Below are 26,434 nucleotides of genomic sequence, written 5' to 3'. Positions count from 1 at the left end.
AAATAATTTCCTATCTGAACATGAGATGGTCAAGAAACAGCATCTTTAGAAGGAAAATAGTCCAATTCAGGAAGAGCCCGGTACAACTGGCAATCAATATTGATTATGTTAAAAGTAACCTTCAATGGCTCTTTGTCCACATTTTTTGTCAGTGTAAAAGCAGCAGAATCTTGCTCATAAGCTTGCCAGCCTTGCTGAGAGATCATGAGCATTCCATGCTTGTTAGGAAATGGTTTCCTTAAGTCATTACCTGGTCAACTTGTGTTCAATTCATGGATTAAAATAATAATAAAATAATAATAATAATAATAATTCACTTGCAAAATGAACAAACCTATTTATTACTCATCTAATACCTTGGTTGCACCAGTAAGAAACTTACACTATGGAGTTCAAATCGAAATTTCATCTTGGTTCACATAACCAGGATTCACAGGAAGAATAGCTCACACTTCGATGGACAGTTGTTCAAGTTTTAATTTCATAAGTCATGCAAATATCTTCAAGTCTTATCTGAGTTCCCACATTTAGGGATATGTAGCCATGGCTAAGGTCCAAACTCCAAAAACATCAAAATACTTTCATCAACTCATGCATCAATGAGAATTCATATATCTTGAAGAAACTAACAGAAACCTGTTAAGCCATTCTAATTAGTACTTTGAAAAGCCAGGTGTTGTTAGTACTTAGAGGAAAAGACACATATCCCCAAGCCCTGCTAATAAACCAATGCTGGATTGGCTCTTTGAAAGATTTAACATCAACCAGCTGTTCAATATTAATGTCATCTTGCTTTATCTCATCCTTGGCTCGAATTTAGACTTTGATTATAACATTAGTTATAGAGATCAATCTTAAAAATTTAGAATCAGTTCGCATTTGGATAAATGTGATTTTCCCTTCTTCCTACAGCCAATGCATCAAAAGAAATATTCCTCTGCTTCAAATAAATTAGGACCACCAAGTAGATTGTAAATAGCAGAGCTAAAGTATGAACCCAAGCCCAATGACCAATCTGGTGCTCTTAGCCATACTACCACATTGCCTCTCTCTCTGTGCCTAGCTAGTTATCTTATGTAAAAAGGCAAGAATAACTTTTAGGAGGATTTAACTCTAATACATAGATTGGAGACCCTGAGGTTGGACTGTGATTGCAGAAATTGTGAAGGGATGAGGTGAAAAATTTTCCTCTGGTGAATCAACTAAAATTGCTGGATAGATTGAAGGCAAGGAAAAGAGAAATGACAGAGACAAGAATAATATCTGTATTGATTACTATTGCATTCTACAAATATTTATTGAGCACCTACTATACCTGGGACTGTGCTAGATATTAAGGAGGAAACTAAATAAAATAGACCATGGCCTTGCCCTCCTGAAGTAAGATCTTATTATTAATAGAAAGCAGATTTTATATACATAGACTATGTCTAGAAGGGTATACTTAAAATTCATAACACTGTTGCTTAGGAAGGGCACAAGGTGGATGGAGAGACAGGGACAGGAGGGAAACTTCATGGACACCTTTTCCTACCTATTGAATTTTAAAATGTGAATCTATTATCTATTTTAATTTTTTTAATCAAGCATTTAAAAAATATTGGAACTTCATTCATATTCAGTGTTTCTCAAGAAATTATGTCATTCTGGGCATTCTTTCACCTGAAAAAGAATGTTGTCAGCTTTATCTTTTCAAGAACATTTGCCAAAATATTTCATTTGTGATACTTGGGCATTTACAAATTGTCAGTTTACTTTTTAATTTTGTAGAGTAATTTCTGGCCATTTGTCTTCAGGCTAGTAAAGACTGTGAAGTGACAGGCCTTTGGCCAGCTCAGATTAGGGGGACGAGTAAAAACTACAGAGAGTTTTCACTGGCACCACATGGCCAGGGTTAGGTTTTTCTGGGACCAGTAAGGGAATGCGGAATTAATACTTTAGAGAGAGCTAGCAGGGCCAGGTAGTAGGCTTGGTAAAACACAGAACTGAAAAACAGACCGAGCCTGATACAAAAACTAGGAGGCAGGGGGTAAGCTGTAAATCACAGAATCCTTAGAGACAAGCTCAAGAGCTGATAGGGAATGGAAAAGGGGTACAGGATTCTCCAGTGATTCTCATGAACACTACCAGATACTGGATGTTCACAGTTGTCTTTAGAGGCCAATGTGCACATATTTCCAGTGAGTTAAGCTAGGGTAGAGAAGACAATTTTGCCACTAGAGATCTCAGGTTTCAAAGGCTGGAACACTATCCAAGATCTCAAGGGCCATTGGGAATAATTTACTTATTTACATATAGGTTTTACATATCATTGGCTTTGCTTAAATGTGCTATATGCTATACCACGTGGTTTTATCTCCATCCTAAGATTGTTAGGGTTTTTTTTTTAATATATTATACTTTACACTACTTACTTGTAAAATTATTATACATCACAAAACATCTAGGATAATATGTGAAATGTCATTAGAACTATATTTAAATAAATATATTAACAGTAAGCACAAAGACTCTTTGCTCTGTCAGACACAGTGCTTTTTAAAAACACTTTTTTTTAAACTTGAATATGATTATTTTTGAATGAAATTTTGCTTTGCCCATGACTAAGGTAATATATCCTTATTAATAATCAGTGAGAAAAAAGAAAAGAGTAAAGGAAAGAAGGAGGAAGGTAGAAAGGCGGTTAGGGAAGGAGGAAGGGAGAGAGACAAAATATTTCCCAGTACAATGTTTGTGTTGTTCATGCTACTGTTTATATAATTTTTTACATTCATTTACAGGATTTAAATGTATGGATAGATAGATTATACATCTGCATGGTTTTTCCCCTATACCTAGATAATTTCCTATTTTACTATAAACTTTCCCATAAAACCATTTTAATTTCTACATTAGAGTCCATTAATTACAGATTTGTCACAGGTTATACATATCTGTGGTAGGTTGACTTCCCTGGGAAGCACACTCAACTCAGCGTAGGGTGCAAAGATTTAGGAATGAGTGCCCTTGGAGTAAACACTGCAGGGAGGGAGAGGAAGAAGGCAGGACTGAGCAGAGAAAAGTCAGGCTATGGTGCCAGCCCCACAGCAAGCTTGGGCAACCCCACCATGAGTTCTGGCGCTAACATTTGCCCCATGTTTGGCCTTTATACCCCAAATTTTATGTCATGGTATGTGGGCTGTCTTGACAAGGGTGTGTGACCTTCAGCAAGGTGGCTTCTGCAGCCACCTGGAGTCCATCCGATGAAAGCACTGTCACTTGACAACTCTCCCAGGAGCTAGGGCAACAAGTCCTTCCGCGCAGGGATATTTGGACAGTGGATCACCATGTCCACCACAACATTCTATTTAATATAACTTTTCATTTTTGTATTTTTATATTCTTACCAATTTCCTTTATTAAAAACACTCCGTACATATTTTTAAACATGCATTTAGGATTATTTCCTAAATTTATATTCTCAAAACCAGAATTGCTGGGTTAAAATATTTTAACCATTTTAAGGTTCTTGAAACACATGATAATTGCCCTCAAATAGATGTTCCAGTTTGCACTCAAGCCACTGGTATACAAGAGCTGCCCATGTTCCAGGTTTTCCAGCTTTGGATATTTTAATCTAAAAGTGATCATCTGACACTAGTTAACACATTAGCTCTTTCAAAATTTTCTTTCTATAGATTATCAGTGAATTTTAACATTAATTTATGTTTCTTCAATCAATAATATAACCTCTGTTGCAAACTGCCAATTCACTCTCTGCTCATTTTCTTAAGGGAGTATAGTATTTCACCATCAAGGATAGAACTTTTTTAAAGTTTTTATTAGATTCCAGTTAGTTGACATAGTGTAATATTAGTTTCAGGTGTACAATATAGTGGTTCAACACTTCCATGCAACACCTAGTGCTCATCACAAGTAGACTCCCTCATCCCCATCACTTATTTCACCCATCCCGCCATCCCTCTCCCCCCTGGTAATCATCAGTTTGTTCTCTATACGTAAGAGTCTGTTTCTTGGTTTGCCTCTCTTTTTTTTCTTTTGCTCCTTTGTGTTGTTTCTTAAATTCCACATATGAATGAAATCATATGGTATTTGTCTTTCTCTGACTGACTTATTTTGCTTAGCATAATCCTATCTCCATCCATGTCATTGCAAATGCCATCATCATGGATAGAAATTAAAAGGGTTCACTCATAAAAATACCCTAGTTCCAAAACTTGAAACTAGTTAATTCAATATCATCAATTTTTCTTCTCTTTTAGTCAGGCTACTTCATTCGTTCATTTATATACTTTGATACTATATTTTTCTATCTTCCCTTTTAGCTGGCAAATCGGAGGGGGAGAAAAGTATGATGCAAAATAGCTTCATGTACAGTATAGTACAAGAGCATAAACCACAGAAAAAGCCTTGGGGAGATGCTCAAGGAAATTTATGGAAATACACTGATTTGATAGATGAATAAAAACATAAATAGATACTGTCTAACAATAAGTATTTGGCAGTAGCTAAAATATAACCTCAAGAATTAAATGATTTTCTTTTAAAATATAGGAGCAATTTTGGGCTTGTTATTAACTGACACACTGTGCTTTAGAAATCAAGAATAAAAAGGCATTAGTAGATATTTATTTTCTCCCTGTAAGCTTTTCGTGACTTATTTTGCCACAAGAGCCTATTTGCATGGGCCCTCTACATTTTAATTCAATCAGTTGCAAATTAATTTTCTAGGGAACAAAAAGTACTCCTGAGAGATGTTGTATGATTTCCATATTGCTTTTATTTTCATCTTTAGGTTTAAAAAAGAAAACAAAGTTAATGAAGTTGTTAGTAATAATCTTCCTTTCATATAATTTTTTAGATCCAATTATGCATTTTTAGTTGTTGCTTTTTTTATAGTTAAGGTTCACTGCCATTCAAATGAGCATCCACCAGAAAACCAATGTATTAAACATGACATACATAAATGGGTGTGAAAAACGCTAGGAATCAAAGAGAACTGTAAGCAGTCTCTGTATGTATTATGATTTATAAATATTAAATGGGACCCAGGCATTCTTTCTATTGGTGTCCTGGGCTTTGTCTTTCCTCCATTATCTATACTTCCCACCAGAAGTTAAATTTTCCTCTTTATTGATTTTTCACAAAGGAATTCTTTCCAACCATATGTCACTTAATTACAGGGTTACTGCATGCAACTAAAAAGGTGCTGATTACAAAAGGACTAAAATACTTAGCAAAGAAGGGACCCAGTTTACATAGGCTTTGCAGATTATCAAGGTCTTACTGAGCTCTCACCTTCTTGTCAATGCTATACATTTGTCAATGATTCAGAATCCATCTACATAGAGCGCAGCTAAAAATGGGAATTCAGGGGGGCGGAGCAAGATGGCGGAGGAGTAGGAGACCTGGATTTCGTCTGGTCTCAGGAATTCAGCTGAATAGGGATCAAACCATTCTGAACACTTACGAACTCAACAGGAGATCGAAGAAGAGAGTAGTAACAACTCTCTGAACAGAGAAGCGACCACTTACTGGAAGGTAGAACGTGCGGAGAAGCGAATTTGAGGCGATATTCAGGAGGATAGACAGCAGGGGAGGGGCCTCCATCGGCCGCTTCTGGCAAGTGATAGAGCCGGAGCACAAAATCAGAATTTTTGGAGGTCGGCTCTGCTGAAGGACGTCGCACCAGTGGCTAAGCTGGGGGTGGAACCTTCGCGGGACAGTGTGGTCTCAGGACCCTTGGGGTCACAGAAAGACTGCAGGTGCCTGAGTGCAGGAGAGCTCTGAGGTATCGGAGCAGGGAAGCCGGGTACAGAGACGGAGCCGAAGTGTGGGCTCTCAGCTCAGGGTTGCCATAAACTATGATCCACGGCACAGTCGGGCCACTGCTGCACCAGCAGGGACCCAACAAGCGGCAGATCCAGGGAGACTCCCCTTCATCCGCCAGGAGGAGTGGCATGGGAGCGCACCACAGGGATCTGCTGGGTTTGGAGACTCGACACCAGGTCGGGTGCCAGAGATACAAACGCTCCGTCACAGGCCGGATGAGCATGGAGTACGGCCGGAGACCGGAGACATGGGAGTGACTGCTTTTCACTGGGGGCGCACTGAGGAGTGGGGCCCCGAGTTCTCGGCTCCTCCAGGGCGGAGATTGGGAGGCCATCATTTCACTCTTTCTCCAAAGTTGTACCGAGAGCTTGCAGGGAACAAAATTTCCCGAGGGCAAACCCCAGCAGATTGCTTAGCCCGGACCAACAAAGGCGAGGCAATTCCACCTCCGGCAAAGACATTTGGGAACCATGGCAATAGGCCCCTCCCCAAGAAGATCAGCATGAACAGCCAGACAAGACCAAGTTTACCGATGAAGGAGAACGGAAGACCTCCAGCGTTAGGGGAATACTGCACATAGAATTCATGGCTTTTTTACCATGATTCATTAGTTTTACAAAGTTAATTTTTTTAACTGTTTTTTTCTTTGAATTTTTTTCCCTTTTTCAACCAACAACTCATCAATCCCTTTTTTAAAAAAACATTTTTATTTTTCATTTTTAGAGTCATATTCTATCCCTTCATAGTAGTTACTCTTATTTTTGGCATATATACATATAAGTTGTTCTCTCTTTAAAATTTTGAGATACAGTTTCTTCTAACAGATCAAAATATACCCTAAATCACCACTGTATGGCTTTGTTCTAGTCTCCTACCTGATCACATTCTCTCCCTTTTTTTTTAATCTTCCTCTTTCATTTTTCAAACAACTTATCAATTACTTTTATAAAATCTTTTATACATTTCATCTTTACAGTCATCTTCCATCCCTTCATTGTATCAACCCTTATTTTGTACATATATAAGTCTTTGTTTCTTTAAAATTTTAGGGGGCACTTTCTTCAGACCAAAAGACACCCAAAATCTTGTGTATGGCACTGATCGATGCACTAGCCTGATTATATTTGATCATATTCTGTTTTTTTTGTTTTGTTCTGTTTTTGTTTGTTTTTATCTTTTTCTTTTTCTTTTTTTCTTTTTCTCTTTCTTTTTTCTTTCTTTCCCTTTCTTTTCCCCTGGCTTCAGTTCTTTTCTGATTTGTTTAGAGTATATTTGCTGGGGACGTTGTTAACCTGTTAGCATTGTGTTCTCTCATTCATCTATTCTCCTCTGCACAAAATGACAAGAAGACAAAAATCACCTCAACAAAAGGAACAAGAGGTAGTACCGTCTGCCAGGGACCTACTCAATATGGACATTAGTACGATGTTGGACCTATAGTTCAGAATCATGATTTTATACATCAAAAACTAATGATGTAATGTATGGTGATTAACATAACAATAAAAATTTTAAAAAAAAGAATCATGATTTTAAAGATACTAGCTGGGCTTGAAAAAAGCATGGAAGTTATTAGAGACACCCTTCCTGGAGAAATAAAAGAACTAAAATCAAACCAAAGTAAAATCAAAAAGGCTATTAATGAGGTGCAATCAAAAATGGGGCACTAACTGCTAGGATAAATGAGGCAGAAGAGAGAATCAGCGATGTAGAAGACCAAACGATGGAAAATAAAGAAGCTGAGAAAAAGAGAGATAACTACTGGATCACGAGGGCAGAATTCGAGAGATAAGCAATAACATAAGATGAAACAACATTAAAATAATTGGGATCCCAGAAGAAGAAGAAAGAGAGAGGGGGGCAGAAGTATACTGAAGCAAATAATAGCAGAGACCTTCCCTAATGTGGGGAAGGAAACAGGCATCAATCCAGGAGGCACAGAGAACCCCTCTCAAAATCAATAAAAATAGGTCAATACCCCGACATCTAATAGTAAAACTTACGAGTCTCAGAGACAAAGAGAAAATCTTGAAAGCAGCTCGGGAGAAGAGATATGTAACCTAAATGGTAGAAACATTAGATTGGCATAGGACCTATCCACAGAGACCTGGCAGGCCAGAAAGGATTGGCATGGTATCTTAAGAGCACTAAACGAGAAAAATATGCAGCCAAGAATACTATATCCAGCTAGGCTGTCACTGAAAATAGGAGAGATAAAAAGCTTCCAGGACAAACAAACTCTAAAGGAATTTGCAACACGAAACCAGCCCTCCAAGAAATATTGAAAGGGGTCCTCTAAGCAAAGAGAGAGCCTAAAAGCAGCACAGACCAGAAAGGAACACAGACAATATACAGGAACAGTCACCTTACAGGCAATACAATGACACTAAATTCATATCTTTCAATAGTTACCCTGAATGAAATGGGCTAAATGCCCCAATCAAAAGACACGGGCTATCAGATTGGATTAAAAACAAGACCCATCGATATGCTGTCTGCAAGAGACTCATTTTAGACCCAAAGTCACCCTGAGATTGAAAGTGAGGGGGTGGAAAACTATTTACCATGCTAATGGACACCAAAAGAAAGCTGGAGTGGCAATCCTTATATCAGACAAATTCAATTTTAAACCAAAGACTGTAATGAGAAGAGGAAGGACACTATATCCTACTTAAAGGGTCTATCCAACAAGAAGATCTATCAATTGTAAATATTTATGCCCCTAACATGAGAGCAGCCAATTATATAGGCAATTAATAACAAAAGCAAAGAAACACATTGACAACAATACAATAATAGTGGGGGATTTAAGACCCCCCTGACTGAAATGGACAGATCATCTAAGCAAAAGATCAACAAGGAAATAAAGACTTTAAATGAGACACTGGACCTAATGGACTTCACAGACAAATTCAGAACATTCCATCCCAGAGCAACGGAATACACATTCTTCTATAGTGCCCATGGAACATTCTCCAGAATAGATCACATCCTAGGTCACAAATCAGGTCTCAACCAGTACCAAAAGATTGGGATTATTCCCTGCATATTCTCAGACCAAAATACTTTGAAACTAGAACTCAATCACAAGAGGAAAGTCGGAAAGAACTCAAATACATGGAGGCTAAAGAGCATCCTATTAAAAAATGAATGGGTCAACCAAGAATAGAAGATGAACTTAAAATATTCATGGAAACCAATGAAAATGAAAACACAACTGTTCAAAATCTTTGGGATACAGCAAAGGCAGTCCTAAAGGAAAGTATATAGCAATACAAGCCTTTCTCAAGAAACAAGAAAGGTCTCAAATACACATCCTAACCCTACACCTAAAGGAGCTAGAGAAAAAACAGCAAATAGAGCCTAAACCCAGCAGGAGAAGAGAAATAATAAAGATCAGAGCAGAAATCAATGAAATAGAAAACAAAAGAACAGTGAAACAGATCCACGAAACTAGGAGCTGGTTCTTTGAAAGAATTAACAAGATTATTAAACCCCTGGCCAGCCTTATCAAAAAGAAAAGAGAAATGACCCAAATCAACAAACTCAGGAATGAAGGAGAGATCACAACCAACACCAAAGACATACAAACAATTAGAAGAACATATTATGAACAACTCTATGCCAGCAATTCAGATAACCTGGAAGAAATGGATGCATTCCTAGATATGTATCAACTACCAAATTTGAACCAGGAAGAAATAGAAAACCTGAACAGACCTATAACCACTAAGGAAATTGAAGCAGTCATCCAAAATCTCCCAACAAACAAAAGCCCAGGGCCAGATGGCTTCCCAGGGGAATTCTACCAAACATTTCAAGAAGAATTAATACCTATTCTCCTGAAACTGTTTCAAAAAATAGAAATGGAAGGAAAACTTCCAAACTCATTTTAAGAGGGCACCATTACCTTGATCCCAAAACCAGACAAAGATCCCATCAAAAAGGAGAATTAGAGACCGATATCCTTGATGAACATGGATGCAAAAATTCTCACCAAAATACTAGCCAATAGGATCCAACAGTACATTAAAAGGATTATTCACCACGACCAAGTGGGATTTATCCCTGGGCTGCAAGGTTGTTTCAACTTCCGCAAATCAATCAACGTGATACCATACATTAACAAAAGAAAGAACAAGAATCATATGATCCTCTCAATAGATGCAGAAAAAGCATTTGACAAAGTATAGCATCCTTTCTTGATCAAAACTCTTCAGAGTGTAGGGATAGAGGGTACCTACCTCAATATCATAAAAGCCATCTATGAAAAACCTACAGCGAATATCATTCTCAATGGGGAAAAGCTGAGAGCTTTCCCCCTAAGGTGAGGAACGCGACAGGGATGTCCACTATCACCACTGCTATTCAACATAGTATTAGAAGTCCTAGCCATAGCAATCATACAACAAAAAGATATCAAAGGCATCCAAATTGGCAAGGTGGAAATCAAACTCTCACTCTTTGCAGATGATAGGATACTTTATGTGGAAAACCCAAAGGACTCCACCCCAAAATGGCTAGAACTCATACAGGAATTCAGTAAAGTGGCAGGATATAAAATCAATGCACAGAAATCAGTGGCATTCCTATACATTAACAACAAGACAGAAGAGAGGCAAATTAAGGAGTCGATCCCATTTACAATTGCACCCAAAACCATAAGATACCTAGGAATAAATTTAACCAAAGAGGCAAAGGATCTGTGCTCAGAAAACTATAAAATACTCATGAAAATATTGACGAAGACACAAAAAATTGGAAAAGCGTTCCATGCTCATGGATTGGAAGAATAAACATTGTGAAGATGTCAATGCTACCTAGAGCAATCTATACATTCAATGCAATCCCTGTCAAAATACCATCCACTTTTTTCAAAGAAATGGAACAAATAATCCTAAAATTTGCGTGGAACCAGAAGAGACCCCGAATAGCCAGAGGAATGTTGAAAAAGAAAAGCAAAGCTGGCGGCATCACAATTCCAGACTTCCAGCTCTATTACAAAGCTGTCATCATCAAGACAGTATGGTACTGGCACAAAAACGGACACATAGATCAATGGAACAGAATCGAGAGCCCAGAAATGGACCCTCAACTCTATGGTCAACTCATCTTCGATAAAGCAGGAAAGAATGTCCAATGGAAAAAAGACAGTCTCTTCAACAAATGGTGTTGGGAACATTGGACAGCCACATGCAGAAGAATGAAACTGGACCATTTCCTTACACCACCACAAAAATAGACTCCAAATGGTTGAAAGACCTCAATGTGAGACAGGAGTCCATCAAAATCCTAAAGGAGAACACAGGCAGCAACCTCTTCAACCTCAGCTGCAACAACTTCTTCCTAGAAACATTGCCAAAGGCAAGGGAAGCAAGGACAAAAATGAACTATTGGGATTTCATCAAGATAAAAAGCTTTTGCACAGCAAAAGAAACAGTCCACAAAACCAAAAGACAACTGACAGAATGGGAGAAAATATTTGCAAATGACATATCAGATAAAGGGCTAGTATCCAAAATCTATAAAGAACTTATCAAACTCAACACCCAGAGAACAAATAATCCAATCAAGAAATGGGCAGAAGACATGAACAGACATTTTTCCAAAGAAGACATCCAAATGGCCAACAGACACATGAAAAAGTGCTCCACATCGCTCGGCATCAGGGAAATCCAAATCAAAACCTCAATGAGATTCCACCTCACACCAGTCAGAATGGTTAAAATTAACAAGTCAGGAAACGGCAGATGTTGGTGGGGATGTGGAGAATGGGGAAAACGCCTACACTGTTGGTGGGAATGCAAGCTGGTGCAACCACTCTGGAAAACAGCATGGAGGTTCCTCAAAAAGTTGAAAACAGAGATACCATAGAATCCAGCAATTGCACTACTGGGTATTTACCACAAAGATAGAAATGTAGGGATCCGAAGGGGTACGTGTACCCCAATGTTTATAGCAGCAATGTCCACAATAGCCAATCTATGTGGAACGAGCCAAGATGTCCATCAACAGATGAATGGATAAAGTAGAAGTGGTATATATACACAATGGAATATTATGCAGCCATCCAAATGAATGAAATCTGGCCATTTGCAATGACATGGATGTAACTGGAGGGTGTTATGCTGAGTGAAATAAGTCAATCAGAGAAAGACATGTATCATATGACCTCACTGATACGAGGAATTCTTAATCTCAGGAAACAAACTGAGAGTTGCTGGAGTGGTGGTGGGGTGGGAGGGATGGGGTGGCTGGGTGATAGACACTGGGGAGGGTATGTGCTATGGTGAGCGCTGTGAATTGTGCAAGACTGTTGAATCACAGATCTGTACCTCTGAAACAAATAAAGCAGTATGTGTTAAGAAAAAGAAGAAGAAGAAGAAGAAGATAGCAGGAGGGGAAGAATGAAGGGGAGTAAATCAGAGGGGGAGACCAACCATGAGAGATGATGGACTCTGAAAAACAAACTGAGGGTTCTAGAGGGGAGAGGGATTGGTGGATGGGTTAGCCTGGTGATGGATATTAAAGAGGGCACATTTTCGTGGAGCACTGGGTGTTATGCACGAACAATGAATCATGGAACACTACATGAAAAACTAATGATGTAATGTATGGTGATAAACATAAAAATAAAAATTTTAAAGTAAAATAAAAAAAAAATGGGAAATCAGAAGCAATGAGTCTCCAGTCCCTGACAACAATAATTTCAATGAGTTTTTCTTTTTTGGGGGGTGTACTTTCATTTCTATTTATTATTCATTGCTCAAGTAACGTAACTATTATACCACTGGTAAGGAAAGAAGGGTGGTGCAGTCAGTCCTTAGGAAACAGGGAAGTTCTGATACTCCACAACCAGTGCAATGTGATGACTATCACAAGTGGTAGTAAGACAGAAGTCACAGACAAAGATGACAGCAGTATCATCAAAACCAAAAGATTTCAAGGGAATAATACACTGTCTCTCTTTCTCTAAGACATCTGTCCAATTTCTCTGTAGCCTAAGAAATGGAAGCATTTTTCCTAGTTATAAGACACGCTGGTACTGGGATGAAAAGCAGACTTGCTGCCCTATATTGAAGTCTGTATGACAAATGCCATGAGTGCACATACATGTGCATGAGTGTGTCTTGTTGATTTTATCATTCCCAGGCTTCACCTGCCTGACTTCACAAACCCCCTTGGTAATGCTGAACTCATGGAACAAAAGTACTATGGTAGTAGATTCTTCAATCCTCAGCTGCAGTCTTAGAGAGGCTGCCTCTGACAGCCTTAACTGAAAGTGCATAGTCTTCATCCTTAGAAATAAACCAGGCCTTATCCTCCTTGAAATCAGAGATCAATAAGGCTATTCGCATAGTGGTCTCAGAAAGATAGCAATTTTTTCTCTCCTTTTTGTTTTTAATGTGGCAATTTTACTAGCTGCTTAGCATTATGTAATCAGAAAGTAGTTTAAAAGGCATTCAAGATTATCTTTGATATTTAGAACCTTTTTCTTAATTGTATATCCCTTGGGCATCTGAAGGGCATAAGCCACAACTATAGGGTTCTTTCTTGCTGACCCAATCAGAGCACTGGTAATGAGGGAGAGCTCTTCAAGAAACCTTATGACCTATACCAGCTTATCTAATAAATGAATATTAGTAAGAAAGTAATTGATTCCTCAGGATACAAGCACATAAAGCATGTCAGGCTAAAATAAAATCTCCTTTTTTGCCTTACAAAATACAAAAGGTATAGGGTTGATTTTAGAAAAGAAACAAATCTATGAATATAATATATAGCTGATATATATATGCCTATAGTAGGAAGTAGATTTATGGTTTGCAATCCAATGGATAAGGTGACTTGAATGAAAAATGAAGGACATCATCAAGGGCCAACCACTTAGTCTCGATTCTGGGACATAGCCAAGACCCAATAGCCATAAATCATGAGATGGAACAACAAATGGACACTCTCTCCACCATCACCATAGAGCAAATTCTCAGTAAGTAATGGGTTTCTTTTTATGTGTCCCATCCACCAAACTGCAGTGAACTAAATGTAAATGCTCTGTGATGCCAAGCCATATAATGTGTGTGCTTTGCACATGGTGGATGCTTAATGAGTGCTTCTGGGAAATTACGATTTTACTTTCATGTAATTTTTCAAATAAGGGGGTAGATTAGCCAGTTCTCATTAATATTTGTGAAGTGGATGGAGCCCCCTTCTTTTCTCTGACTTGGTTCCTGCTATCACTTTAATTGACTTCTCATCTTGTCTGATCAAAACTACCCCTTAGTAAAGAATATGTGATGTAAGGGTCTTGAGTCTTAGTGCAATTCCTCTTCAGAATGGCTTCAATAAGATCAGATGAGTATTTGGAGGGCCTCTCTAAGATTAGGCTACAGAAAATCCTGTCTGTGATTAGACAATGTTAAAACGATCACAGTGGTGACAAAACAGCCATAGGCCTTAATTTGCTCTTCCTTTGTCTCAGAAAACTTCAGCTTTTTCCAGTTTTGAAATGCAAATCCAATGTCACTACACTGCACAACAATGCATACACATAAAAATATCCCACGCAATGCCCTTATATCACTGCTTAAAGCCCTTCAATATCTTCCCTTTGTTTATGGTACAAAATTTAAAATTCTTAATGACATCTCATGAACTTACTGACCCCTCCAGCTCATCTCAACCCAAATGCCCTCATTCTCTGTGTTCCAGCCACACTCACCTTTTTTGAGTTCTTCAGTGGAACATTCACCCTCTCGTCTCAGAAGAAATGTCTCAGGAAAGTGATCACCTTCCTTTTCCTACCATTGCCTTGGCCACCTTATGTTATTTATCAAGTCTCCATTGAAATGTTACTCTCAAAGCACATTGAACTTTTGGTAAGTGGGGGAAGAGGATTCATAGGAAGATGTTATGGGAAATTCTGATTAGGAAATTTAAATGTATTAGGCTTAGTAAATACAAAAAAGAATGAGTTTAGTGAAGATAGGGTGGACATCGAGAAAAACAGACAAGCTAAAAAGAACTCTCTTACATTTTTGAAACCTTAAACGAGAATTTGGTCAAGGATAAATAGCCTATGGAGCACAGTTCAGCCAAGACTTAAATGTGAGGGCACCATCTCTGTCCAGGGCCCCCTCTGCAGTATTGATTAAGAAGATGCAACATATAGGGACACCTGGGTGGCTCAGTTGGTTAAGTGACTGCCTTCGGCTCAGGTCGTGATCCTGGAGTCCTGGGATGGAGTCCCGCATCGGGCTCCCTGCTCGGCAGGGAGTCTGCTTCTCCCTCTAACACTCTTCCCTCTCGTGCTCTCTATCTCTCATTCTCTCTCTCTCTCAAATAAGTAAATAAAATCTTAAAAAAAAAAAAGATGCAACATATAAATGAAGCCAGTAGTAACTAAGGGCAGAGTAACAGATGGACCAGCCGCCTCTACTTAGGGGGAAGCTCTGAAGGGGCATCTGGAAAGGGTTTGTCAAATGCACAAAGCACAAACTGACAAAAGAATGGACTTGGGCTGTAAATAAAAGATGGGGAATGCACCTTAGAGTTATTGATGTTGTCTTGGTCAGATCATCTGCAAAGCCCCATCTACTCTGTCTGAGGCAATGTTTCATGAAAGGAAAACCCAAAGCTCAATGATCAAAGAGCTCATTTTCCAAAAAGATTTAGTGAGTCAGATTGAGTTACTAGTAGTTGTGTTAGCTTTCTAAAGAGACTTCTTTTTCTTCTTACTATCAACAAGGAACCGACTTAATGGCTTATTGTAATAAATATAAGAGGAGAGAAAATAAAGCACTGACTACAATTGTAGTTAAATGTTTATGCTGATTTTTAAAGTTTTGTCTCGCTAACTGGACTGTTAAGTACCCAGTGAGTAGAATCTGTTTTGTTCACCATTGTATCAGTTGCTTATCATGTTGCCTGGAATATAATTGGGATCCAATAAATACTTAGATGGCCTACTGGATGAGTGGCATTGAGAATCCATATAACTGTGGGCATTTTTCCATTTGATGCTTAACATAGAGGAATACCCCCTATACAAAATGAGCATAAAAATTTGGTGAGTACCAACAAGTACATGGAAAAAGATACTCCAAGAAAAATTTTTCCACTTAATGGCAGTCATGGGGACAAGTTGATTTCCTTTCTCTCTCATAAAAATGTCTACCATCTCTAACAATATACCACATTCTCATATAATGTATTAGGGTTGGAATCTGTGCAGTGAATGAAGGAATAGTTCTCTCTTATATAAGTCTTGCTTGGAGTGACCAAACTTCAGTGATCAGGTAACTGAATACTAAAAACAGAGATTCTAAAATGAAGAACTTCCTCTCTGCCTTTAGTGAAAGAGAATTTTGAAAAATTGTTTGATTTCAGAGTTTATCAAGCTAAATAGAGGGAAAATTGAAGAACAAGAATTCTGCCCTAAAATCTCAAGGCATGACCCAGCCTCTGAGTCTGGCCTATTTCACCCATAGAGTTACCTAATGCCTTGCAGTAGGTGTGGCTCACAGACCAGCAGCATCCACGTTACCAGAAAACTTAAGAAATACAGAATCTGAAGCCTCACTTCAGATCTACTGAAACTCAATCTGTTTTATCAGGCAATCCATGTGCCCATTAAAATTTGAAAAGTACTGACCTTGAACCTATAGTATATGATGGAGACCTTGGGTTTATGTGTTAGACTACATTTTAGAATATTTTGAAAGCTGAAATTTAAAATTGAGTGTGGAAAAGATGATTCTTGAGACACACACAGATATCTGAAAGAATTTCTTTTCATAGGAAGATACTAAAATTTAGAAAAGGTCAGAGACTGTATTCCACAGCTCCAAAAGGCAAATTCAAACTAGTCTAGCCAAAAAGAACAACAAAAGCATTAATCATTCCCTTCCAGGCCTTCGAGCTTCAAATATTCTCACAGATAAGAAAGACAGAAGGAGGGCACCTGGGTGGCTCAGTCGTTAAGCGTCTGCCTTCGGCTCAGGTCATGATCCCAGGGTCCTGGGATCGAGTCCCACATCGGGCTCCCTGCTCAGCAGGAAGCCTGCTTCTCCCTCTCTCACTCCCCCTGCTTGTGTTCCTGCTCTCTCTGTGTCTCTCTGTCAAATAAATAAATAAAATCTTAAAAAAAAAAAGACATAAGGAAAATGTTTTATCCACAGAGGAAAAGTCAAGAAGTCAGAAAAGACCCAGTGCTCAAAAGATACTGTAAGAGAAGCCCAGAAATTAGAAACTGTACTCTTGGTAATATAAAAATAGTAATTCTATTTTTCAACCCTCCTTTTTCCCCTGCAGTGTACTTTAAATTTTATTTGTAGGTAGTTATACACATTTTATATCATTCCTCATTTTTTCCATTATCCAGGTTATAAGTTCCATAAAGAAAAGATAGCTCCTTACCTGCTCAAAATAGTTTTTAATTTTCCATAAATATTTATTATGTACCTTTGATCACTCACTCTCCAAATATGATGGACAATTAAATTTCCCCAAGAATAAGCACATGACTCAATTTCTCTTGCAAAACTCATCTTCCCTTTTCCATATCCCCAGTCCCTTCAGAATGAACTCATGTCACCACTTAAGAGAGATCTCCCCTGGCTTCCACTCCCTCCTTTCTACTTTGAAAGCACTTTGCCCGTCCCTCAACTACAGCACTTATACCGTGCTGTAAACTGCTTACCATCTGTTTCCATAATCTACTGTGATGTCCTCAAAGCCAACACTGTAACACAGATGTAGTTAGAGCCTTCCAGCTTGAGTCAAACTTGAATAAAATATCTCATTTCACAACCTATGCTGTCTGATACCATGCTGTCTTTTTCAGTAAATTTCTGCTCTGTTTCCACCAATGGTTCCTCAATTTCTGGTTCACCTCTGTGCATGTGGTCTCTATCCAGTGTTCATCCTAATTTGCACACCAACTTCAGTTTTATGGACATTTGCCACAAGAACTGAATCATATTAACAAGTGTAGGGATTTTGCTCAAGATTGACACAGTTTTTCTCCATCAGGTGACTTGTCCCTTCATGTTCTTCCATCATCCACAGTCTGAGCTCAATCATGTGCCTAAATCCCCTGGACATGCAATCCAGACCCTGGACCCCAAACCACAGTCAGGTTGATCTATCTTCCTCAGCATTCAGAACATCTGTCGCAATGGTGTTTTTCCAGTCATTACACTTTTACACACCCAATTGCTCCAGTAATGTTTATTCAAAAAATTACTGCATAAATAATCTTAAAACTGGAATCTGAAAGACCTGCTGAATTCTCAATCATGTAAAATGAAATCCTTAATCTTATGATCTCTCCTTCAGTCTCCCAAAGGAGGACAAATAAGCGAGCTTGTTTTTCGTATGACTTTCTTTTGAATAAAACTGGTAATCACCCCCTCTCAACACAAGACATGCAAAGAAAAATGTGAAGAGATAATGCCAAAAATGCACCTCATTCATCAAGATTCTGAGTTGCTATCCACAGAATCCATAGTATATGTGATCAGAATCAGAAACCCAGTTGGGTGTGCCTTTATACTGGTTGGAAGGGACACTGGGAGGTATAGGCTGTTAGGGATTGCATTTTAGGAGGGCAGAATTCACACTATGAATTATTAACGAGTGCAGTGGATACCAAGAGATTTGAGGTAGTCACAAATAGCATTCCCTACATTTACCTAAGTATTAGACTATGAAATGTCTAGAATATCACACAAAGTAGTAGAAACTTTCTCAGTTAGGATTGGGACTCACTAATATGCTTAGTGCAATGGTATGACATCATCAAAGCCATCTTGTAAAAAATCATTTCTGGCAAAAGACAGGATTGGATTCATGAGAGGATAAAAGGAAGATGCAATTATACAGACAATACAATAATTAAAACCTGTAAAACAAAGGGTAATAAGGAACTAAAAATTACTGAGCATTTAATTCTCATGAAAACTTTGGTAGAGACTTCCAAGGCTCATCCTCATCTAATTGTCCTTTTGGTTAAACCCCAAGAGAGTACTTACACTTCTGTGTCTTTTTATGCATGACTAGTTCTGGCCAATGGGTTATAGGAGAAAATATGTCACTTCTGAGTCAAAGCATTTAAATGCCGGCATGAGATGACCAGTCAATAATCCCCTTCCAAGCACTCTTTCCCAGACATAATGGACAGTTGAAACACCCCTTGTAAGAGGATCCTCAGTCATCCTGGACCCAAAGTAACTGTGATATGCAGAGCTTTCTGCCAACCAATGCAGGGTATGAATTGTGAACAAGGTAAAAACCTGTGTTGTTAAGCCACTAAGATTTTAGGGTTTGTTTTGTTTATTTAGCCAGGGCATAAATTAGCTTAAACTGCCTTACCCAATAATCCTGTGGAAAAGCAACTGCCATCCTAATTTTCAGCTAGGGACAATGAGGCTCAGAGAGGCTATCCAAAGTCAATGAGGAAATATGTACTGAAGCTGGAATTTGTTTTGTTTCATTGTTGTATGGTTGTGCTACCATTGGTTTGTTGTAATTATATCATGCTTGTTTTATGATGTGTGTGTGTATATATATATATATCTGTGTATACATTTGTATATATAATAGACATATATACAAATAGATACATAGATGCATTATATATAAATTTTTGTGTAACACATACATGTAATTTTTTTCTTTTATAACATTTTTCTTGGCTTGACCCTTCCAAAATTGTCAAATTGCTTTCTAAAAAGACTATAATAATTAATAGTTCCACCAGTATTACACACAACTACTCTTTTTGCTGCATGCCTGCCAGCAAATAACATTATTCTGTTTAATTTTTTCCAATCTGATAACAATAAAGCAACATTTATTATTTAATGCACATTTCCCTGACTTCTTTTGAATATGATCACCTTTCCTTATGTTTGTTAGTTAGATGAATTGCTTTTTATTAATTGATTATTCATTTATTGTTGTCAAACTTTCTGTTGGGTCATTTTTCTTTTCATTGTCAATTTGTAAGGGCTCTTTCTATATAATATGTGTTAATCCCTTGTCATCTGTGTTGCAAATATTTTTATAAATCTATTGCTAGTTTATTGACTTTGTTTATGTTATCTTTGCCTTATATATAAAGCAATTAAAAATGTATATGGTAAAATTTTCTTTTAAAATTGTATTATGAAATATTTCAAACACATATATATGTACAAAAATAAAGTAAAAATTCATACCATCTACCTTAAAAAATAAAATACAAACAATATAGTTAAAGCCTGAGGTGTACTTCTCTCCAATCACATCTTCCTTCCTCACTCCCAGAATTAACCATTATTCTATATTTGGTATGTATCATTTCTATGCATTTCCTTATATTTTCATCATTACATCTATTTTTAGGCTATGTATAGTGTTGTTTTTCATACTTTAAAATTTTGTATAAATGTATTAATACTACATATATCTTTTTCTTGAACTTCAGTTTTTTGCACTCGGCTATGCTTTTGACAATTCATCAATTTTTAACTACGTAGTTCTAATTTATTAATTTTATCTGCAATATAGTATAATTTAGCATACTCTGACCCTTTTCTTTTTAAGAAATACTCATTTCCAAATTTCTGTAATTATAAGCAATGTTGCAATGATCATTCTTGTGTTCATTTCCTTCTGAGTATGTTTAAGAAATTTTCAAAATTATATACCTAGCCATAGAACTAATAGACTTTAGGGTTTGTACAAATTGCTTAATTACTAAATGACATAGTTTATCAATATGCACTCCCATCTAAGAGTTTCTCTTGCTTCACATTTTCACAAACACTTGTTATGGTTAAATTTTTATATTATGGAAAATTTGATGAGTGTGAAATGGTACTTAATAGCAGTTTTCATTAACGTTTCCCTAAGTTCTAAGGAGGTCAAGCATTTTTCATATGTTAGCCACTAGAGGTTACTTCTTCTGTAATTTGATCACACAATTTGCTTCTAGATTCTCTACTGTGTCATTTATGTAATGCTTACTGATTTTTAGGCTCTCTTTATTGTGGATCTTAATCCTTTATGATTAACACAAATCTCTCTCCCAGTCTGTGGCCTGTATATGCATGCTTTTTCATATCCTTTGAGAAACCAAAATTATAAATTTTATTATAACTCAGTTTATAGTCATTTTCTTTAAAGTTTGCTCTTTCTGTCATGTTTAAGAAATCTTTTGCTACCCCCAAAGTGGTAAAAATACTCTTTCATTATTTTCTTCTAAATATTTTAAATTTGAGGTGTGTTGGGTGCCTGGGTGGCTCAGTTTGTTAAGCAACTGCCTTCGGCTCAGGTCATGATCCTGGAGTCCTGGGATCGAGTCCCGCATCGGGCTCCCTGCTCAGCGGGGAGTCTGCTTCTCCCTCTGCCCTCTTCCCTCTCGTGCTATCTCTCATTCTCTCTCTCTCAAATAAATAAATAAAATCTTTAAAAAAATAAAATAAATAAAATAAAATAAATTTGAGGTGTGTGTATGATGTTGACTGATTTTGTTTGGGTGGTAAAGGTCTATTTTTCACCAAATCCAATAACCAATTTCCCTAGAAATATTTCCTCTAGGTTCTCAAATTTGCTGCCAGAGAGTTGTAATAATATTTGCTTGTTATTCTTTTAATCTCTCGCAGTAATGATAATTACATCTCTTTTTTATTTCTATTCTTATATATATTTTTGCTCCCTCTCCTTTTTCTTAGCTATACCCAAAGGGCATTTTTTTTTAATTGGTTTTCCAAAAACAAGCCCCCCCCCCCCCCAAAAAAAGCACCAGGATCATCCTTTCAACACTTCTGAGAGAATTATTTCATATTTTGGTAACTTTAGGCTAACTTTTGTTTAAAAATTCCTTTCTCCCTTATTCTTTTAGCTTGCTAATGGTTTTATTATAATTTCTTTAAAACTAAGTTCCTTTATTATTTCTTTCTTCTTTAAAAATGGGATATTTAAAACTGTAAGTGTTATTCAGAGAATAACTTTTGTATCTGAAAGATTTTACTATGAAGGATTTGACTTCTTTTTCTTTCTAGGTATTTTGTAAGTTCAGTTTTAATTTCCTCCTTGAACCAAGAGTCATATTGAAATGTACTTCTTAATTTCCAAGTTGTTAAGGTATTTATATTCACCTTTATATTACTTATTTCCAATTTTATTGGATTGTGTTAAAAAAATATAGCCTATAAAATTTCTACTTTTAAAGTCTGTTGAGCCGATTCCTTTTAAGAGACAATAATATTCTATACAATGTCTATAAATAATAAATAATACAGTTATTATTAATTAATAATAAGTAAATTCAGGCCTTTCTTTCAGACAGAACCACCATCTTCCAGTAATTCGCCAAAATGACCAACACAAAGGAAAAGAGGAGAGGTACCCGCTATATGTTCTCTAGGCCTTTTAGAAAACATGGAGTTGTTCCTTTGGCCACATACATGAGAATCTATAAGAAAGGTGATATTGTGGACATCAAGGGAATAGGCACTGTTCAAAAAGGAATGCCCCACAAATGTTACTATGGCTGAACTGGAAGAGTCTACAATGTTACTCAGCATGCTGCTGGCATTGCTGTAAACAATCAAGTTAAGGGCAAGAGTCTTGCCAAGAGAATTAATGTACACATTGAGCATATTAAACACTCAAAGAACCGAGACAGCTTCTTGAAGCGTGTGAAGGAAAACGATCAGAAAAAGAAGGAAGCCACAGAGAAAAGTACTTGGGTTCAACTGAAGTGCCAGCCTGCCCCACAGAGAAGCACACTTTGTGAGAACCAATGGAAAGGAGCCCAAACCGCTGGAACCTATTCCCTGTGAATTCATGGCATGATAATGTAAAGAAAATAAAAGACCTGAGACTGTAAAAAAAAAAAAGAGAGAGAGAGAGAGAGAGAAAAGTAAATTCAGTTTATTGACTGTTTTTGCAAGTCCTTAAAGGCATTACGTTTTTATTTCTATGGAACCTTCTACAGAACCTCTAAATTCTGAAAATGATATATTGATATGTTCTTCTGTTGTGATATGTTTAACAAGCTATCCTTGTGTTTCTAAAGGTTTTTCCTCCATATTTAGCTTTTATATTGCTTGGTGCAAACAGATTTACCTTGAGTCTACCTTTTCATAACCTGTACCTTTTATCATTATAATGTTTCTCCTTACCACGTTTACACATTTCAGCCCTATCTTGCAGTTATATTGCTACTTCTTTTCATTTTTAGTTATATTTATCTGTTTATTCTTTAATTTCATACCTTTATTATTTTGCTTTAATATTTTTGGTAAATAGCATATTGCTGGGTTTTTTTAATAAGTCAGACTGTATCTTTTAATGGCAAAATTCAGTTCATCATATTTAGTGTAGTTGTTGATGTTGATATATTTGATTCTTTTCTATCCATTTTTATGTCTATTATTTATTTTCATTTGTTATTTTCTCTTTTTAATTTGGTTTGATCAAGTTGCTATTCACTCCCGTTAATTTTTATTCTGGTTTTACTTTTCAAGTCAATCTGACAGAATGTTGTTTTACCACTGAATTTAATACAATCATATTAGTATAATGGCAGATGCAGTAAATTCCGATCTTTCCATCTTTACATTAAGACATTTTGCTTGTTTTGTCTGTTTTATTTTTGATTTGATCAACCTGATTTTCACTTTTATTGCTACATATTCCAGTTTTATTTTTAAAATTAATTTGACAGAATGTCTTTTAATGGTAGAATTTAACCCATTAAGATTTAGTATAATGGCTAATACACTCAATTCCATTTTCTTCATCTTTCTGTTAATATATTATTTTACTTTCTTGTTCTTTATGTTTGCTTTTGGTTGACCAAGTTTTTATTCATCCCAGAGCTATTTATTCTAGCTTGTCCTCTGTAAATGGGGAGTTCTGTTTTACTATTACATTCCTTTTACAGGTTTCTTACCTTTCCCCATGCAACACATACACTTATTTTTCTAGAATTACCCTTGAAGTATGTCTCTCCTGTTTAAAGAATCCTTGTTTAACATTGTATCACCCATTCACAAAAAGTCTAGGTTTTATCAAATTAGATATAACTATTAACTATAAATGTATATATGTGTATGTTAACTGAAAGTATCATTGCAGGTTCTTAAGATACTAGAAGATGGTTAATCTATTATCTTGTAGCTTCCAATATTTCAGATGGAAAACCTGAAGCTAGTTAAATTATCTTCTTTTGTTGGTACTGTTAATTTTTTTAATGCATATATATATTATCCTGAATGCAGACAAGAGGTTTCTGGGGGTAGAATAGATTATTAATTTATTTAAAGTAAATAATGTGCCAGCTCCTATGTGCTCCAATTTCCCTCTTCTGGGGCAATACTATAAAAGTTAAATGTCACCTATATATACAGTGTCTCCATTGTAGTGAAGACTATTGAAAATATGGATTTCTACATTACACAGGAGAAAGAGGCAAATGTCTACTTTCTCCTTCTGAGATTGTCTCCTTGGAAAAGTAATGAAAGATTCCGAGTTCTTACTCTAACCCTTTGGAATGTAAATAAATTTCTCCAAGGAAAAGATAAGACCAGAGTCTCTAGCTTTGCAACCTATGGGTTTCTTCCGACTCCTGCTGTCATTTCCCCTTGAAATATAAGTACATGCCTCCTACCTCTGCAGAGGTAAATATTCTGGAGTTCTTACTATCTAACTAGTTATAAATTAACCTTTTTTTAATTTTCTTTTTTAATTAAATTTTATTTTATTATGTTATGTTAGTCACCATACATCATTAGGTTTTTTAAATTTTTTATTGTTATGCTAATCACCATACATTACACCATTAGTTTTTGATGTAGTGATCCATGATTCATTGTTTTCGTATAACACCCAGTGCTCCATGCAGTACATTTAGGTTTGTTTTTTTAGGGCAGGTCCCACATTTCAAAAAAGTTTATTCAGACAGCTCTAACTGTGCATAAACATAAAAAATGTTTTCTCTACATCCCATAGGTATTTATTCTTTGTTGCATGCTTAAGAGGTTTCTATGTATTCTTAGAATTCAGAATTCTGCAAACCTCTGTCCAAAAATATCTGTTCTTATCAAATCTGCCCAAATTGGTACATTCTCTCAATCTGCAATTCAAGTATTTATCCAGTATGAGGACTTTCCCCACTAATATTTGTTTAAATAACTGCCTCTCCTTCGTATGATCCTTTTTCTTTTTCTGAAACAGTGGTTATTCACATTTGTTCTAGACGCATCATCTAGGCCTTTGCTTTCATCATGGTTTTGAAATATTTCTTTTACCTCATCTTCCAAGATATTAATTTGAGATACAATTAAAAATTGATTCTAAAATAAAGCAGTGTTTTAAATGTAAAGAATTGGGGGGTTTTGCTATACCCCAATCTCCTTAAGTGTGTTTATGATTTTTCTTGTTAAATTGTTAATAGTCTCTTTTAGCAGATCTATTTGATATTCCTCTCTCTGGCTGCTCAGCCCCTAAATTTGTTATCTTCTTCTTTGTCAGCTCGCTGGTATGCAGGTATGGTAGTTGGAGCACCCTAACTATAAACAAGCCTGTAAGTAGCAAAAGGTAAAATCTTCCATATGCCTTGGGCCAACAGTAGCGTAGCAGATGGCTGCCAGTCACTCAGTAGATAACATGAGGGAGTCAACTTGTTCCCCAGTTTCCTTGCATAGTCCCACCTCAAGAATGGGAAAACCTGGCTCACCCATTCATCTCCTCCTAGATTTATTGAGGACTAAAGAAATCAGGCAAGTTCATATAGGGCTGATATTAACATTGGTCAAGAGTCAAGATCTGCTACATTCAGATCTTCCTGGAATTCAATGCTTTGGGCCCATAAAGGAGAAAAACAATTCCAGCTATCCTTGTCTGGATTCCCTTCTAGGGGCCAAGACTCAATTACTGCTAGCCCCAGTAGCTGCTTTGTTCAAGAGAAGAAGCTGGATTAGAGTCAGGGGGGTAAGCAAAGCACAAACCTATTTCCTGATGAAGAGAATGGTAGTTGAGTCAAAGAAGCTGGATAGATTCAAAGACATAAGGAGGCAAAATGAACAGTGTTAAACAATGGTTGTAGATTGGGAGTGAGGGGGAAGAATTAAGGATAATCAAAGATTTCTAGTTTGGAAAATTAGTTGAGTAAAGTAATCACGAAATAAGCTATTTCTCTCCACTAAACTCTCATTACATCTTGGAGTTCATTTGCTACTGAATCTTCTATGGTTCATATATTCTTTGAACTACATATCTTCTTTGAAGGGGTGAAATACCTCTAATGACTGTCAAGTAGAGAGAATGATACTTAAAAATATTTTTACCCACAGGCCTGCTTAGGGTCAGAAATACCCTGATCCCAGTTTCCAAATGCATTCTTCCAACATCAGCCCTATCTATCATCTTGCTGCCAATGCAAGCTGGCCAATGCCAGCTGAGAGCCAGAGAATAATATTGTTGGCATAAAAAATCAATCCCAATTTGAAGTTGAGAGTTTTTTTTTTTTTTTTTTTTTAACTTCAGGTAAAGATGCACACCATGACACACTGTGATAAACTGCTTGGCATAGTGGTACTCAGAGTGC

The 26,434-nt window shown here is 36.8% G+C and overlaps 1 long non-coding RNA gene and 1 pseudogene across 1 annotated transcript in view; one reads left to right on the top strand and one right to left on the bottom strand.

Annotated features, from left to right (window-relative positions):
- LOC113918870 overlaps positions 1 to 26,434 on the bottom strand; it is a 164,262-nt gene that overhangs the window by 67,632 nt on the left and 70,196 nt on the right. The window lies entirely within an intron of this gene.
- Positions 22,180 to 22,677, top strand: LOC113923437 (annotated as a pseudogene).

Source organism: Zalophus californianus, chromosome 15, assembly GCF_009762305.2.
Source record: "Zalophus californianus isolate mZalCal1 chromosome 15, mZalCal1.pri.v2, whole genome shotgun sequence".
Classification (NCBI taxonomy): domain Eukaryota; kingdom Metazoa; phylum Chordata; class Mammalia; order Carnivora; family Otariidae; genus Zalophus; species Zalophus californianus.
This window is presented reverse-complemented; position numbering and strand designations above follow the sequence as displayed.